Source organism: Galleria mellonella, unplaced genomic scaffold, assembly GCF_026898425.1.
Source record: "Galleria mellonella isolate WM207_F2 unplaced genomic scaffold, CSIRO_AGI_GalMel_v1 utg133, whole genome shotgun sequence".
Classification (NCBI taxonomy): Eukaryota; Metazoa; Arthropoda; class Insecta; order Lepidoptera; family Pyralidae; genus Galleria; species Galleria mellonella.
The window spans coordinates 3,201,538-3,217,500 of NW_026441990.1; the positions used below are offsets into that span (position 1 = coordinate 3,201,538).

At 33.0% G+C, this 15,963-nt stretch overlaps 1 protein-coding gene across 2 annotated transcripts in view; it reads right to left on the reverse strand.

The window, feature by feature from the left end:
- Positions 1-15,766, reverse strand: part of LOC113511244 (inactive dipeptidyl peptidase 10) — a 202,909-nt gene extending 187,143 nt beyond the window's left edge. For both annotated transcript variants that reach the window (XM_031912149.2, XM_026894862.3), the window contains exon 1: positions 15,518-15,766. The gene's annotated coding sequence lies outside the window, so the exon portion shown is untranslated. The remainder of the gene's footprint in view (positions 1-15,517) is intronic.
- Positions 15,767-15,963: the final 197 nt, after the last annotated feature.

A 15,963-nucleotide genomic window follows, 5' to 3' on the forward strand; every position in this document is an offset into this window, starting at 1 on the left:
GCATGTCCAGGTATTAAGTTAGCATAGAAAGCTCTAAATGTTTTGTCATTTAGAACCGTTCAACCGACTTAAAAAATAAAGAGATATTCAATTCGATTGTATTTTTTTATATATTTTTTTTTTATTTGTTACCTTATTACTACCTTAGTTATAAACTGATTTGGAAAATCTTTTTTTTTTTCTTTGAAAGGATATACTTGGTCAACAAATGATTGGTAATAACAGATTGGTCCCATGAAAATGTTATCAAAATCGGTTCAATAGTTTGATTTTAAAATTAGAATGACTAGTTTTGCTACAACTATAATCGGTTTTTAGTAGAACACAATTTTATTTACAAAAAAAATATTTCTTTAGAAAATGGCCAGTTGCACTACACAACTTTCAAATAATACTTTTATTTATTTATTATTCATTTATAAAACATTTATTTTATTCTATTCTTAAGAAAAAAACACTAATGATTTCAATTTCACTTTGTAGTTACAGGCTATAGAATAATATATATTCTTTATTGCACTTGAACTAAAGATACAGCGATTAGTTTAACAACTTATTAACAAGTGTGGGCTTATCTCTAAAAGAGATATCTTCTAGCCAACCCAGTGCGGTTAGAGAGAAAATAATTAATGTTCTGTGACAGGTTCATTTATCCATACAGACATACAGACCTTTATTATTTCAATTGACTACGAATACATATCACAGTAGTATTTCAATATAAAGTACTTACGTGCAGATTTTCCTTTCTACAGCTCACACAAAGTTTTTTATCTAAAAAAAAACTATAGATACTTTCCTCAGAAACTATAAATAAAACCCGAAGAAATCCAACACTGTCAAGATTTATGGGTATAGGGAAAGAGGCGGCGTCGCCGAAAAGTCGAGATTCTATAGGAATGTAATGTAAACAAATGTGGGAATTCAATAGGGGAAGTTGAAGGGTTCCGAATTGTCTCAACTTGTTGTATGGACACAATGCAACTTGTGTAATAATTTCATGCCTTTTTTTGCAACTTAGAATGGCAAACAAGCTGACGGCCCACCTGATGGAAAGTGGTAACCGTCGCCTATAGACATGAGCAGTATTATGGACATAACAGAGTATACTGTTTTGCCCATGATACCCCCATACGTTGCCATCCCTGAGGACTAAGGTGTTATTCCTCTGCATCCTGTAACTGCCATATCCCACCCTTTAAACCGAAACACAGCCATACAAACAACTGCTTCACGGCAGAAACACGAATGGGACAGTGGTACTCAAACAAACAACTTTTATAGAAAATCTCCCTCTGGTAAATGCCTTTTTGACCATTTATGTACACAGCCGTGTCGTGGTTCATAATATTAGTAAGATTGGTCCATAATGATTTATGGAATTCCGGTTTTTCTTATCGGTGTAAAAAAAAAAGCTATAGATACATTGTGAACAAAACACCACGTTCTATAATAAATTAAAATATTTGTCACGATTATCACGTTTATAAAATGAGTGAGATGCAAATTTCTTCAAGTGCCCGAGTAATCCGTGCGAAGGACCGGTATTATCGTGGAACGACTTTTGACGGAATATTATCAGAGGTCCGGTTATCCGGAACACCATTTTTCCGGATTTACCGTAATCGGCTTTGACTCCTATTTATGTAAATAACTTTCTTGTCACCACAAACTTCATTATAAAGATTGTTTATATATATACTTATTTTTTCGTTTATTAAACTTGGAATGGCGAACAAGCTGTCGGACTCACTAATGGAAAGTTATAATAATTCCCTACAAACAATGGCATTACTATGAATAATACTGTATATATTGTAATGCGGTTTACCGTGTGGTTCCGGCAAGGGCCACCCCTTTCTTTCCCGTGCGTATCGTAAGAAGCGGCTAATGGAACCAGAGGGAGACTTTGTACAAAAGTCGTATGTTTGAGTACCTCTGTCCAATTCGTGTTTCAACCGTGAAGCAGTTGTCTTCGTATGGTTTTGTTCGATTTGAAGGGTGGAATATGGCAATGAATTTACAGGGTAGAGAGGAATAACACCTGAATCCTCAGGAACGGCAAAGCATGGAGGGTATCATGGACGAAACAGTACACTCTGTTATGTCCATGGTACTGCTCATGTCTATAGGCGACGGTTACCACTTTCCATCAGGTGGGCTATCAGCATGTTTGCCATTCTAAGTTGTATAAAAAAAAACTTAATGGACGAGGGATGGTCAGTCAGGCTGAGCGTGGCAACAATTAGCAGAACCCCCTTTATGGGGGAGGCCTATGTTCACTAGTGGACAATTAACGGCTGATATTATGATGATATTGTAACGTCTATGGCACTGCATATACGTGGCCATTTCTGATGTCAGTAACATTATGACTCCATAACCTGTATATACATAAATTACCTATATATTTCACAGTTCAAACAAAAACCCTTCAAAAAACATAGCCATTCAAGTATAATTATACTTGTATTTATTTCTTGTAATGCCATTTTATTTTTATCCAGATATTTTCAACCGCCTTCGAAAGAAGGAGGTTCTCGATTTTGTTGTATTTTTGTATTTTGTTTTTTTTATTTTGCTTTCTCATAACTCCATTGGAAAACGGTTTGGAAAAATCTTTTCTTGTCTGAAAGTCCACAGATTGCAGATTGGTCTGATAGAAATTTTATCTATATCGGTTCAATAGTTTAGTGTGGGGAGAAAGGGATTGTTAGTAATGGAGACTGAGAATCCTATTGCTAGCAATATACCCAACCAGGTCGACCTCCTCGCGGTTCCCCTAGTAACTATAAATGGTTAATTCCTGATGAATTTATCATAATGGGCTATCTGGCCTGTTTTCATTCTCATCTATCACCCTTCACTGGTGCTCCGCCAGCGTATCCCATTAGCGCAGGCGGGGTTACCGTTACCATACCATTTTCACCCATAAAAAAAAATATAATAATTAAGTGTTTAAGTCAAAATAACTGTTTTTGTCACAACAGAATACCGTTTCTTTTTGCGAGACACAATTTTTTTTTTACATAATAAGGTACTATTCCCCGTAAAAGTTTCGTGCCATGAAGAACACTATTAAACTAATTTAATAATTCCTTTTTAAACACCCATTATATCCGCCTTAAACGCTAAAACAACGTAAAAATACCCCGGGAAGATGATATATACCGCGCGTTTCACAACATATTGTTCCCCGGGAAAGTAATAAAGTTCATATTACATACATTTGTGGCATATTGCCGCTGGAATGTTACGCGTGTTTGTAATATCTTGTAATTTATTGTATTTTTTTTTTCTTATCGTACGATATGTATATTCCATAGCTAATTATATTTGTAGTTAACATTCATTATAGTCTCTAACAATAATTATTTTTAATATAATTTTTGCACCATATATGTTATGCTTTATATACAAACCCTATAGATATATTCTCCTTTCGAGTTCTCGAGGGTGATTGGACGAAATCTCTTTAAGAGATATCAATCGATCAATTAAAACATCTTTATTCATACACATCTATTACAGACTCTTGTGATATGTCATTTTATATTTATAATAATTACTAAATAAAATAATGTTAATTTAAATTAATTAATAGTAATAAAAATAGAATCTTCATTTCTTATGTATTATTATGTATAATTATTTCAGTATGTTACTATAATTATGTTACATATTTTTCACCACATCTGCCCTTCATACGCTTTCTGTTTTTACCTAATGTTAGCTGGTAGATAATGTCATATGTCATTAAACTCGCCACTTGTACAAAGTTTTATTGTGCAATAATAAATAAATAGAACAGAAAAACCTACAATAACTACAATTACAATAAACTTCACGTGGGGGGAATGTGATTGTTAGTAATAGAGACTGAGAATCCCATTGCTAGCAATATACCTAACCAGGTCGACCTCCTCGCGGTTCTCCCTGGAAACTATCATGGTTAATTCCTGATGAATTCATCATGATGGGCTAACTGGCCTGTTTTCATTCTCATCTATCACCCATCACTGGTGCTCCGCCAGCGTATCCCGTTAGCGCAGGCGGGGTTACCGTACCATTTGCACCCATTGAAAAAAAAATAAACTTCACGTTAATCAATGTTCAAATCTATGAATCCATTTTGTCATTTATATAGTATACTCGTATATCCGCGTATGTACATTTTTGTTATAACCCAATATCAATATTGAAAATGAATGTACAAAATCATATAAAAACAATAATTTAAAATAAATAATAATGATTAGAACTTAATGAAAATGGAAATAAATAAATAATAGACCAGACTGCTGATGATAAATATAAAAAAAAAATGTATGTAAAAAAATTTTATCAATTATTTCGATTGTTTACTAATTTCATTAAGTGAATATTTCTTTTATAAATAGAACAAAATTAATTGCCTTTTTATTATATCGAAACAGTCTGCTTACACTGACTTGTGTACAAATATTAAAAATAAAAGGTAAATTTAAATTCACCCTATAGTTGCTACGTCCGCGTTGCCGACCCTTAACGAACCCTATTATATAATAATTTTTGCACTCCATACATGTCCATTCAACTTGCTACATATTGTAATAAATTGCCTCAATAGTAGCATCTGAATTTACAACACAAATTTATTAAAAAACACAATAAATTATTAATATATATATATATATATATATATATATATATATATATATATATATATATATATATATATATATATATATATATATATTAATAATTTAATGGCATCAACAACTTTGGCCACCTATTACTATAAAACAAAATATATAAAATGGTTGTGTGCAACTACTTGTACAAAATCAAACACATATACCCATACATACATGAATGACAAATGTAAATACGTGCACGCCAATGATCCACTCAAAGTCAAAGAACTTTCAAATCGGTACTATAATTATTTACCAGCTAGAAATAAGTAAATACAACATCTTTAAAAACAACATATTATTCAGAGTTGTGCAAATTAATTGCTCTTGCAAATCTACCTTTAACGTATTAAAGGATATAAAAAGGAGCCGGGTGAGCCGTGCCCACCACAAATTTCTCTAGTGCCCACCTCAGGATACAAGCAGAGCTTTTAACTATACACAAAACCTTGTCTGAGAGTGCATAATGTATTTTTTTATAATACGAAGGGGATCAAGCATACAGCTTTACTTGTATTTTATTTGTGCAAATTTTAGTGGCTGCCATATTACTATTTAAGTATATAATTATGTATAGTTCTAGCTGTTTGTTTGCCTTAAATAAATAAATAAATACAGCTCGTCTTAAGGTAAAAGGTTACTGTAGCCTATGAACGCCTGCTACACTAGGGATGTCACGTACACGTTGCAGATCCGTTAAATAAAAAAAAAATATATGATAACTTCTTTAGCGAGACAGGCTTTCCCTGGAAAGTAATCTTAAATACACCAATGACCTTTAAAGTTAGAATAAACTTTACGTAGACAAAAGGAAACCGAGGTCCAAAAGTTATAATATAATCTCTGATTGATCCCTAAAAGCATTTTGCGGTCCTTTTGTAAAGATAAATGTTTATAACGTCCATGATTACTAAAAGAGAACTTCATTATATTTGCTAATTAGTTCGTTGGTATTATAACTTTGAACCTCCCATTCTCATACCACAGTATAGTTTGGTACACTTAGTTCAACTAGTTGTTCCGTCCTCGCTGTTTGATACGGGCGACGGGACATATACCACATAGTATAAATAATAGTACTAAAATACAGTTTAGACCAGTGTTTCTCAACCTTTTTTGTGCCATGCCCCACTTGAATATTTCTAAAATTTTTATATATAATACATATTTCCCGACAAAGTTTACTTGACGACTTTAATCGCCCAGTTGATATTTTGGTAACGTCAAACGAAATTATACCTAATAAATATTTACAGCTTTTTTTTTATTTACTTTTTTTGTTACATTTGGCACCGATATCTACTCGTAGTATTGCATTTCAATGGCCCGGAGCAAGAGGGTTAAAATCGCTTCGAGTCTATTTTTTAATTGCCCCCCCCCCCCCCCCCCCGTTAACTATCAAGTTGCCTCCTATGTGGGGCGTGGGCTCCACGTTGGGAAACACCGGTTTAGACACACTTGCAAGGTACGAATGAGACTGAAGTACCAATAAAAAGTGTCTCTCTGGTATCTTTGTATCCAGAATTGTGTTAAATTATAGACATCTTTTTTCATAAGTGAGATAAACTGTAAATGAACCTACGCTATCAATTTACGCTGGCGGAGCAAAACACAGAGTAAGAGGCAATAGGTAAGAGTGAAGCCAGATTAGTTAGCGCATTATGGTGAATTCTACCAGAATTAACCACGTTGATTTCTAGGGAGAACCACATGGTGATTGACCAAATAGGGTGTATTGCTAGCAATATGTTAGAGCTGTTAGATTCTCTAATAATTTCTTTTCCCTTAAAGGAAAATAATTTGTGATTCATAGATACCAGGAGTTCAGCAAGAAGCAGAAGATTACATTCTATAATAAAAAGGCGGGCTAATGAGCCTGGCTTATTCCTGAAGTAGGTAAGTAACCTTACATAATATTCCAGGACAAGCTTCATTACGGCTATGAAATAATAATTTCGCTCCGTTTGTTGTTTCGTTGAGTGACAGCGGACTGAACTGAAATGTTGTTACAAACAAACTTTCGTAATCTACAACAATTAGGATTGCACGGTTTAACGAATATTAAATATTTAAATTTAAATATGTATAAATAAAAAGTCGTACAAAAAAACTTTACAAAGTAAACCTTTTTTTTATATAACTAACGTGGGAAACAAGCATAGAGCCCATCTGATGGTAAACAGTCCTTGTAGCATATAAACACTTGTCAACATTAGGCATGTCAAGTTCGTGTTGCCAACCCTGAAAAAACTTTTATACTTATACCCTTTTTGAAGAACCCCATACTATAGTCTCTAGGGAAAACCTCTATTCGTTTTACGTATTGTAAAATTGCAATTTTATAATTTTTTTTTTATACAACTTAGAATGGCAAACAAGCTGACGGCCCACCTGATGGAAAGTGGTAACCGTCGCCTATAGACACGAGCAGTACCATGGACATAACAGAGTATACTGTTTCGCCCATGATACCCCCCATGCGTTGCCATTCCTGAGGACTCAGGTGTTATTCCTCTGTACCCAGTAAATTCACGCCATATCCCACCCTTCTAACCGAAACACAGCCATGCAAACACAACTGCTTCACCGTAGAAATACGAATGGGACAGAAGTGCTCAAGCAATCGACTTTTGTACAAAGTCTCCCTCAATATATTTATAATTTTACTATAATAAGTACATTCAGCATTTCACGTTTCGGGAAACTGTAAATGTAGTGAGCAATTTATGAATAAATAAATAACAAATATATATATAAATTTAATATTATATCTATATATGAAACGCTCGACGTGTGAGTTCGACTTGCACCTAACCATAAACCAGTTTTTTTTTTTAAAATGGAATGGTAACTTCACCGACGCTTTCAGAATACACCGGCAGGGTACTAGTGAATGATAATAGATGAAAATAAAGAGAGACCAGTTAGCCCATAGTGGCAAATTCACAAAAAATACGATTATTTTTGATAGTTTCAAGCGAGGCTATCTAACTATCTATCTATAAGGCCTTTCTAACAATCTCTCTCCTTCCCCTTACCGTAAAACGGTTACATTGCCTTATTTCCTTTTCAAATTAGTTTAATGCTTTATTTAGTTTATTTTTATTTTATAATCGAGCAAATGTCTATGATAAAAATCAAGTCAAGTATAATGGTAAGTGACTACCGCCGCCCATAAGCACCCGCAACACTAGAGGCATTGCAGGTGTGCTGCCGGCCATTTAGTCTATTTGTTTAAACAACAATCCAATGTGGAATTTTGTTATCAATCAGTCTTTATTTAAAGATTATGTATTGTAATCATATCCACTGATTCAGCTCTCAATCTTTGTCTGACAATCTCAGCGAGACTAGCTTATCTTAGCTCCGCAAGTCCTCGGAAACCATATCTTTTCGCTTGAGAGATTCTAAAATTCCCCGTTCATTGAAGTTGAGCGAATAATCCATTTCTGTGTCTATTCAAACTAACTCTAAATTGATAACGTTTGGTATACAAAAATAGATAAAATAAATCAGTCAAAGATAGATCAATATTCAATCGTCGCAAAATTAATATGGGATCAAAATGCGAGTAAACCCAATAATATATATATATATATATATATATATATATATATATATATATATATATATATATATATATATATATATATTTAAGACTTACGTCTTCACCATATATATATGGTTGTGTGTATGTATAAATGTGTGGTCCACCACTACCACCACCGTGGTATAAAGAAAATATATTAATTTTGTTTGTGTACATAATTAATATACCACCTTACCACCACCAATATCCTTTCCCGTGAGTGTCGTAAGAGTCGACTAAAGAAGAGCGAGGGATAGGCAGCAGCGTCGCTTTTAAAACATATCTAAAGCCCTGACTGCAGTTGCCAATCCGCCTGCCAAGCGCGACAACTACTGACAAAACCCGCAAGTGGAAGCTTATAATCAGCAGTGGCAGTTAAAGGCTGATATAATGTTGATAATAATAGTAAACTTTAGTAAGTAAACTATTATTATCACGTACCGAGCTGCCAACTTGCCAATACACATTTTAGGGCAAACCCCGGCAAGGTCTCCGGGGAAGGAGTTTAGTTTGGAGACATCACGTATCTAATTCATAGCGAATGGCGCAGTCTAGACATAGCAGTGCGTCATTTAATATTCAACAATATAATTCCACAGGGTTTAGGGAAAATGCTGATAATAATCTGATAGAGACAAATTTTCGCCCATTACTTCGTCCGCATAACCAGATTTTTTTATACAACTTAGAATGACAAACAAACTAACGGCCTGCCTGATGGAAGGTGGTAACCGTCATCTATAGACATGGGCAGTACCATGGACATAACAAAGTATACTGTTTCGTCTATGATTTATTGGTATTGAATATAAATATCCTGTATCCAAATACGTCAAACCTCTTTTAAACCTATTTTAGCTATTGGACTGTTTTGTCTCTTTCTTTAGTGCTAAATTACCAATTTGAATGAAAGTGACAAAACAGCGTAAAAGTTTTTATGAATAATGAGTTTTTTTTTTATGGGTGAAAATGGCATGGTAACTTCGCCTGCGCTGTCGGTATACACTGATGGGGTACCAGTGAGAGGTGATAGGTGAGTATGAAAAGGCAGCTCAGTTAACCCATTGTGATGAATTCAACGATAAATTAGTCACGATAGTTTCCAGGGGGAACTGCGTGGAGGTCGACCTGATAAGGTATTAAAAACAATCGGTTGATAGCAATCGGTCAGTTAGACCCCATTACTAACAATCCCTTTCCCATCTGGCAACCATAGTTAGGCTTTGTTAGCCTGCTACCTATCCCTCGACCATTAATTCGTAATGATGGGCTAACTTACCTGCTTTCATCGTCACTTATCATCCTTCAGTGGTGCTCCGCCAGATAGATAGATACATAGATAGATACTCTTTATTGTTTCCTCCAAAAGATTACAATAGAAAACTTATTATAAATATAAACAATTACAAGAAATAATCACTATGAGAAAACAATGAGCGACCTTATTGCTAAAAGCGATCTCTTGCAGGCAACCTTTGGATGGAGAGGAGTAATTATAAACAATTTGGTGGGAGGCACGATAAAAAATTCTGTTAGTTCTAAATATGGCCAGCGTATTCCATTATAACCCATTAAAAAAATAAGTACGGTTGCCAAGCCGCCTACCAAGCGTGTCAACTATGAGAAAAGCCCCCCAAGGGGGAGGCCTATGTTCATCAGTAGGCAGTTAACTACTGTATCATCAATATTATATTTTTGTATGGACATTTGTGTAAAATAAGGCACCTAATTATCACCTCGAAGCAAGTCAACGAACGTTAAAACAAAAGGAAGTCCCAAAAACAGAACTGTTGAAATTCTAAAGTTAAATAACCTAAACAAATATTATTACTTGATAAAAATACAACGTGAAGTCAAAACAATTGGGAGCCTTTCAAAGGAGTATTCAACCAACGAAATTGAGTATTTGCCCCAAAAAAATACGTGTACGAAATGTGACAGGACTTTTTTTGATGAATGATAATTGGGTAAAAACGGAATGGTATACGCTATCGGTATACACTGACCACCAGTGAGAGATGATAGGTGAAGATGAAAGCAAATGAGTTAGCCCATCGTGACAAATTCACCAGGAATTAACCACGATAGTTTTCAGACGGGACCGCGTGGAGGTCGACCTCTTAGGGTACATTGTTAGCAATGGAACTGTTCGACCCCATTACTAGCAATCTCTTCTCCCACGACAAAACATTTAGAAAGGATATTTAAATGTTGATTTACATCGTCCTTTGCACTAGAAATTCAATCATACTGCAGTAGAAATGAAGGATTGTTGTTAATGAGTACTAGCAGCCCCATTTACTAAGTACCCTATCAGATAAATCTCTATACAATTCCCATTGGAAACCATCGTGGTTAATTCTATATGAATTTGTCACGATGGGTCAACTCACCTGCTTTCATCCTCACCTATCATCCTAGATTATTGCCCTGTCAGCGTATACCGATAGCGCAAGCGAGATTACCATTCCATTATCATCCGTAAAAAGTTATAAAAATCACAGTGAAAATACACAAAATTTTATAGATATCGTGACGGTGCTATTTCTGAGAAAAAAGCTTCCTTTACCTGCGAAATTCAAAGACTTTAAAGGCAAATCTGCTACTACATTTACTCATCACAGATTATATATACATTTAACTTTACTATATAGTTCAAAATGAATTGTAATTCATATTGGATTGTCACATACTCCATGCTGCGGAGGTCACGTAAAATGACACAGTTAGTCAAGTAATAGAAGTACTCAATTAAAATCTATTAGACTCTTAAAAAAATATGAGACCTTCTTGTCATCGTCAACATATCATCATTTCAACCATCAACTGTCCACTGCTGAACACAAGCCTTCCCTATAAGGGAAATTTTGTAGTTGTCAAGTGCCAAGTAATTGCTAAGTAGTTGCCAAGCAGTGGCAAGCGGATTGGTAACTGCAGTTAATCTTTGGAGATGTTTTAAGAGGACGCTGCTACCTATCCCTCAATAATTAAGCTTCTTCAGTCAACCTTTGTGACAACCACGGAAAAGAAAGGGGTGACCCATTCTGTACAGGGACCACATGACAAGTCCCTTGTCATGATATTTCTTAGTAATATAACAAAAATGTAATGACTCGACGTCTGTACATAGGAGGCATTTAACAAAAGTTTTTAGTGCTCTAATTCCAGTATTAATTAGAGCAATAGAAGTTTAAAACAATATTTTTATAATTTTTATTTATCTGTCTATATATTTGTTTTAATATCACGCAAAATCTATTTAAATGTAGTAATGATAATTGATAATTATATATATATATATATATATATATATATATATATATATATATATATATATAGTATTTGATAGAATAGAATTAAATGTAGTAGATGTAGTATGTAGTAAAGTAGTAAAAACATAAACTTGACTACATAAAAGCAAGATAAATCGCTAAATAGCTATAGAGATAGCTGAAAGAGTCCAGGCAACCTTAGAAGCTATTACTTATTTCCAAAATCCACGTATTAGAATTTACAGGCAAAAGATAGTGCTTATTATTAAAAGGGATTCAAGAAATGATGCAATGGTATTCATAAAAAAAACATCAGTAATAAACATCGCTTCGGTAGAATCAGTTACCTGATATGTAGCTGAACAATTATGTCAACTATGCGTAAATAACAACTTTGAAAATTGATCAGAGGTTTGATGTTAAATTGTCTATGGGCTGACGAGTGTTTCCTTTCGTAACATTAGATTTTGAAATAAGAAACAACTCGTAGTTAGAGTATTACATAACTAACTAAACTCGACAAACATTATTTTATCCTCTGTCGACGTCCACCAGCTCTAGTATTTTCTTATTGGGATATACAATCCTATTTCTCAAGTTGGAGATGACAATACACATTTACTAAATTTCATTGAAAAAGTTAAGCTGATCTAGCATCAACGTTGCTAGATTAAGTATTTTTTCCACAATTTTAGGTAAAAAACATTTCTATTCGCGATATTTTGTAGACATTAAATTCTTGGAGAAAATGGGTTTTATGAAATTGGGTAATAGTTTAAGTACTTGTAAACTTGTAAAAGTGTATAAGGTGTATAATTATGTATATGTATAATGAACAGTAACATAAGTCCTATTGTATACTGTAAACATAATTACAGTATGTAATTGGCTCAAGGTATATAACAGAAAAAGAGAAGAGGGAAAAGTAGAAACAGACGGAAAGAGGAACAACTTCGAATCTTAACAACTAGCATAAACGTACATAGGTCCCTATGTACGTAATTTTTATATATTAAAATATTTATTTTTTGTCTTGTATCAGTTTACATTATTCTATCAATTTATAATTATTGTATTTATACGTGTTTAGTTTGAATACTTGTTGTGATTATAATATATCTATCAACTTTGAAAATGCGGTAATTTAGTGATAATATTGCCCGTTTACTTGTATTGAATTGGTATCGTAACACATGACGTGTCAAAAATGTAGTGGAACTTTTTACATAGTTATTAAAAGAAATATGAAAAAAAAAATATTAGAAAATTTAATTATTCGAAATTCAAAAAATAATGTAAAAATCTCTTTATTTACAAGAACTGCTACATTTTTAAAACAACAATTGAGTTTCCTTCTTTGAAAACTAAATAAAAACTAATATGGTTTTATGACAAATAGTCTATAGACGCAAGTAAGCGTATTCTTTTGTAATTTTGTAATAAGAAACAACTCAGACTGTAATAATATTAAATATAAAAAAAATCAGCGAATGAAGTATGTTAGAATCGGAGCATTTGACGTTCCGTTGTTTCTGCCTACCCCAATGGAAGATAGGCGTGACGAATATATATATATATAGAAAAAAAATAGTAAAATAAAGGAACCCTACTTTTACCTACAAGAACCAGCACTTAGCAGCAAATACATTTATTGATTTTCCTTCATATAATTTTGATGGATCATGGCTCTTTCCGTTTTTGTAAAACGAACCACGATAAATATAAATAATGGTGTTAATGGGGGAACGTGTTACTTTTGTACTGAAGCTGATTTTAGGCCAGACAGTCACTTGTGTATGCTCGTGCCGTGTCTTTGTATTGTTAATCGTTAAACTAAAAGTTTGGCACTTACCAAAATGAGACTAAAAGCGATTCAAATCCCACTAATGTGTTCTGTAAATTGAATTAGTAGTCATGTATTTATTAATTTTATGCAACTTAGAAACAAGCTGACGGCGTACCTTATGGAAGGTGACAATAGCCGGCTGTAAAATGAACCTATAGACATCTTAATTATATAATAAAATTGTGTATTCATTTTTCTTAAATTATTTTTCTTAAATATGGGAGATTTTTAATAAAAATTAATATAATGGTAAAACCCCTTATATATAAGAACAATAAAAGCTAAAACAATAATATTTAGAAAGTTTGTCTATCTGTCTGTTGATAAACATATCGTAAACTCTCATCACATCTCCTTTGACCTCGATTTTCAGTTCATAACCGATTTTGAAATTTTATTTATTCGAAAGAATATACATACTTTTGTAACGTGTATAAACATTACTCATAAAATAGAATATTTATCAAAATCAGTCATGTCGTTTAGTGGAACACAATTTTTATTTCATTATATACTATTCTTATTTAAATTTTATGGCTAACTGTTACGACTAATTACTGAATTTTTTCTATATTAAAATCAATACATACAATACAAAAAAAAAAGTTTCATTTGGTCGGCATTTTATAAATGATTTTATAGCATTTCATATATGATTATTTAGATTGATATAACTTTTTTTATTTATGAATCGATTGAAATAAAGTAAACACTAAATACTAAATGGAGCAAACCGCAACGTATTAGTAAAACGCACATTAAAAATCCGTTTCTGAGATTAACTGCACAAACGTACAGACAAACAGATAAAAATGTTAAAAATCATTGTTCTATTGCGTTCATAATATTATTTTTACCTTATTACAATTACTTTTACTTGTTACAATATTTTTATAACAATAATAACCCCTTAAATTAGTTTTTTTATATATCTTCCACGTACAGACAGCGACTACTTACGATTTTATTATACGTATTGATTGATAATCGTATCTTTCTTTGAAAGGAACAGTAAAGAGTATTCATTTATTATTTACACGATCATTAGTACTTTGAAACAAGCTTTTCATCCTTGCTCTTATTCTAATTGACGTTATTCGATTTCCAATTTACTCTCATCTCTAAGTGTATAAGTGTATATTGCTAGCAATTGGACTAGCAATTGTCCCCTCCCCCCCTATATGTGTAAATAGATAAGTACTCTTTATTGTTTCCTACAAAAGATTATATATTAAGTTATTACCAGCTGAAAGACAACTATACGAGTGTATATATATATATATATATATATATATATATATATATATATATATATGGGGGGAAAATATTATTAGTAATGCGGACTACCAGACCCATTCCTAACAATATAAGCTGTCAGGTCGACATAATGTCGTTTAATTTAAATGTTTACCAGCACAATGAAAAATTTTTATTATATTGTTTATAGAGTTTTTCTCACTCTAAAATAGATGTAGATTTCCTTGTTGGATACACAAACATCTAACAGAATAACCGACTGAAATTTTGCTCAACAGTTTAATTGCATCTTTCTCATTCAAATTTATAGTAGCCTGGTAGCAACAGGGTAGAGGGAGGTCGTTTTTCACACGCCGTGTTTCCCTACAGGAAGCAATTACGCTCATATAAGAAGGCGCTTTGAGCTTAGAAGCCTTTAGAATTCCTTTAATTTCTGCTGACCTAGTAGCTAGTACCTGTTTGTAGACCTTATTTTTTTTTTATTTCTTGTTAATCTTTAGCCACTCAGTCTTACGGGGATCTGATTAAAAAAGATTTAAAACTTTGATAAAGGGCTTTGGTTAATATTTACATTTTAATAAAGTGCTGTCCTCGGCGAGAGCCCTTAATTTAGTTAAAAAGTTTTCTTAGGGGTCGAGTGCTGTCGGTTTATTTTTAGCCGAAAAATGGCTGGACGATTATACAAGCCAACGTTTGTTTGATAACTTTTTTGATAATTAATTAATTATATAAATATTATAATGTAATACTTTCGAAAATAATAATAAAATATGTATTTTTTTTATATATGAAAATAAAAAAAGATATATTTTCATTACAGAATTTTTAAAACAAAAAACAGAACATAGACAAACTGTTAATAATTAAAAAAACTCACCTGCTTAGGCTAACGGTGTGCAAAGAGCCTATATTAATTTTTATCCCTGTTTTGCTGGATCTTGTTCACTTTCACAACCTACTTTATTCAAAACAACGGAACTAGGTATACATATGCAAGAGATAGTTTAGGAGACAGTATGCAATACGACAGCGATTATTTTATGTGAGATTATTGTGTTATTTGATGCTCGCTGTGGCCACACTGGCCAGTCACCGGCCCGTTGTGGCCGACTACAGAGCGCTAGCTCCGGCGACCGACTGAAGTGAGCGAGCGAGCTCCTATTCCCGGTTTTCAGACGCTGTGTTGCTATCGTGGAAAATTTATTTACCATTTTCAGGATTAATTTATTTAATTTGATTACGCAGTTTACTAGAAATATATATGTTAAAAATTATATTCATAATATTAATAGATTTAAAGACAAACTTAAAAATTTTATTTTT